Source organism: Octopus bimaculoides, chromosome 19, assembly GCF_001194135.2.
Source record: "Octopus bimaculoides isolate UCB-OBI-ISO-001 chromosome 19, ASM119413v2, whole genome shotgun sequence".
In the NCBI taxonomy this organism is placed as follows: Eukaryota; Metazoa; Mollusca; class Cephalopoda; order Octopoda; family Octopodidae; genus Octopus; species Octopus bimaculoides.
The window spans coordinates 11,679,729-11,683,936 of record NC_068999.1 but is presented as its reverse complement, the minus strand read 5'-3'; positions in this window follow the sequence as shown (position 1 = coordinate 11,683,936).

Genomic DNA, 4,208 nt, shown 5'->3' with positions numbered 1-4,208 from the left:
ATATATATATGTATGTATGTATGTATGTATGTATGTATGTATGTATGCATGTATGTATGCATGTATGTATGTATGTATGTATGTATGTATTTGAAAGTCCAGGCTGGTCGATGAGGTTTCTAAGTTCTTTTATAAAACTTGAAGAAATGAAGGAACTCTGAAATAAGACTGGGGATTTGAGAGAGGAATATGTTTATTAGCATCATAATTAAATGGTTACGGCTGGAACTTTTCAGCGGCCTCTTGTATTTATTTCACTCTTGCTACTCGTATGTGTGTATATATGCCTGATATTGCATACGAGTAGAACATACAGAAGAGAGAGGCCAATGGAAGTCCAAGTCTCTAAATGGTGAAAGTTTCAGCGTTCGCCTACGCTTAAACTGTTTGGCTGCATTTGAGAACAGAAAACGAATCCAGTTGAGCGTAACAGAAAGGATATTATTTTGAGAACTCTGTGAGATTTTCTGTGAAATTCAGCATCTATCGATACTATTGTTCGTATTGCCTTGTTAATTCTCTCACCTTGTATCCATGTGTTAGAATATAATTAATGTTTGAAGGTAGCTTAAGTTAGTGAGCTGGCAGATACGTTAGAACGCCGGACACTATGCTTAGCGTCACTTTGTCCCTGATTAAGTTTTCAGTTCAAATTTCGCCGAGGTTGACTTTGCCTTTCGTGATCGATAAAATGTGTATCAGCTGAATACTGGGGTCGATGTAATCAACTTAACAACTACCCCAACGTTGCAGATGTCGAATCAAAATTTAAAACTAATACTTTTAGCTAGTTTAAAAGCAACTGTGAATATTTACAGAATGTTACGCCAAAGTAGAGCCAAATTTATTGCGATTATTTTGTTCCCTGGGCATCATGGTCTCGATTTTTTTTTTGCAATATCAATATATAACCCACTCAATTCGATGTTAATGGTAACTTATTCAATTCGCTAGCGATTACTTAAGCTAACCTTTTCCTTTATTCTTTCTTGAGGGAGTACAAAATCTGTATTTGAATCCTTATAACATATTTCTCAATAAATTTCTAGGTTGTCACCTGGTATTTTCCATACACTAAACAAGATGAAATAAAAGTATTCACTTGGAGGTGTAGGTATTTACTTGGAGGTGTAGGCCTATCATATGTTAAACTGCGGTTTCTACTGCATCATTATTGACTGAAAGATACGCAGAGACGCTTTATAGTAAACAATGAAATAACGGAGTCATACATACGCACAAACGCACACTCACTCATATATATGTATGCGTGTATATCTGCGTGTATGTGTGTGCGTGTAAATTCTTACGGCCATATATTCATATATTAATACAAATATGTATGCAGGAAAAAGTCATATACGCTTCTAATTATACATATATAGTTATATGTATGATTATGTGTGTGTATGTATGTATGTATGTATATATATATATATATATATATATATATATATATATATATATACACTCATGCATATACTTGTGTTTATGAATGTATACACATTAGCATATATGTATATATAGAGATATATATTTATACATGTATATATATATGTGTGTGTTTGTGTTATGTGTATAGTAGACGAAAGAAGAGCAAGTTTGCTAGCAATACACACACACACACACGCATGCACATACACACATACACACATGTACACTAACTTATACCTATCTTTGTTTGCTTCCGTGCTTGTCCTGTACGTATGCTTGTGTGTCTTTTGGCGTGAGTACCATAAAGTAAAAGTGAGGGAGCAATATTACACACACTCATATACGTACACACAAACACTATATAAAACCTACACACATATAAATAACACTGCATATACATACACACCCATATATATATATATATATATATATATATATATATATATATATATATATATATATATATATATATATATATATACTTATATACTTATATATATATATAAATATATAATACCACATACACACACACACACATGCACACTTATATAAAGACTCATACCATACCTAAAATAGTCCGATGATGATGTAGATAGACAGAGAGATATCGATTTATTTCTTTATCATAAGTGTATATCAATCTTTTCCTTTAGAATGATTGTCCCGTTGGGACTTATATATTGTGATATTGTCAAGACATATCTACATCATTTTATTTGTTTTTCATATACATACATAATATTGCCTATGTACATCTTGGAAAACATATCCCTAGAGTGATGGTTACATTCTAGAAAGTTTGTTTCACTCAGATACTTTTTAAAGTCTCTCTGGCAGAAATTATAAAATTTCCGAAAATAACGAAGCAAAGACTGTAAAAAAAAAAGAAAAAAAAAGTTGCAAGCGTTATTTAATTTTTGAATTTGTGTTAATTTTAATTTATTTAAGGGTTTTGATGGAGATGATGGGGAGAAAGGGATGATATTTATATCGAACCATTGCGTCATATATTTTACACTCGAGAAGTTAAACGGATATGATGGTCTTCGTGGCTTGATATTTCATAACGGAAAGGCGGCGAGCTGGCAGAAACGTTAGCACGCCGGGCGGAAAGTCTGCTGTTACGTTCTGAGTTCAAATTCCACCGAGGTCAACGTTGGCTTTCATCCTTTCGGTTTCGATAAATTAAGTACGAGTTACGCACTGGGGTCGATGTAATCGACTTAATACCTTTGTCTGTCCTTGTTTGTCCCCTCTATGTTTAACCCCTCGTGGGCAATAAAGAAATAAGAAACGTTAGCACACCGGATGAAATTCATAGCGGCATGTTCTGAGTTCAAATTCCCCGCGGTCGACTTTGCCTTTCATCGTTTCGGGGTCGATAAATTAAGTACCAGTTGCGTACTGTGGTCGATCTAATCGACTGCCCCCACCCAAAAAATTTCGGGCGTTGTGCCTAGAGTAGAAAAGCTTACAAGCTGAATGTTAATTTAATTTTAATTGTGATTTTAATTTCATGAAGACTCATATATACGCAGAAATAGGGATGGTATTGGATAATTTCCAGTGTTATGAAAATATGAGTGCTGCTATACGTAAACACATCAGTGAGATGGTTTCGGATATATGGGCCAAGGAGAGAGTTTTTATATCTTTAGGCAGATTAAACTTCACGCATTTTATATACATTGGGGCAGGTAAATTTTCATGCCTTTCCTATCATAACATGCTGTTATTTTGTTTCTTGAGAGAAACTTAATACACAATGTATACAAAATTATATAATTTCTCATCTCTCGGATGATTACAAGTCGAATGCCAAGACTGCTATCAAAATATCTCAACATTTACGTATGTGTGCGTATATATATATATATATATATATATATATATATATATATATATATATATATATATATATATGTGTGTGTGTGTGTATGTAACGAGTTTCTTCACCAAATCCATTCAATAAAGATTAGGTCGGCCTGAGGCTAGAATAGGAGACATTTGCCGAAGTTGCCACACAGTAGGACTGAAACTGGCGGCCATGTGGCTGGAAATGAAACGCCTTACAGCCAAAGCAGCGACTGTGCCTGTAAAGCCGCGCCTCCGCCTATAAAGCAGCACCTGCACCTCGATAATGCTGGACATTTTCTAGTTTTGTTAATGCATCGAATCCAAATGTCCAGAAACAACTGAATTAATTCACGGAAAGGCATTTACCAGATATCAACCAATCCTGGAACATCGTCAGTAACATTTGATAAACAAGGGTGGTTGTCTAGTATTGTTGTTAGTTCGCTATTTAGAAACCTGTGTGATTCTTTTGCTTTTCCCGTGAGATAGACTATATTTGTATTGGTTGGTTTTTATCCACTAATGTTTGATTCTGTTTTTCAGATATTTTTTGAACGTGTCTCAAAATTAACTTTCTTTCAAACGGTTTATTTTTTTTATGTAGGAGGGAAAACTCCATCAAAAACATAGATACGCGCATGCATAGTTACAGACATATACAAACAAACAAACAGACACGTGATCACGCACACACACACACACACGCATACAGACACGCATTCATATAGACAAGTATGTAGTTCAAATTTGGAGAAAAAATGTATGTATGCAACAAATATGTATTTATGAATATATAAACACACATACACCTGCATACACACACACACACACAAACACACACACACACACATACATATATATATATATATATATATATATATATATATATTATATATATACATACATATATATATATA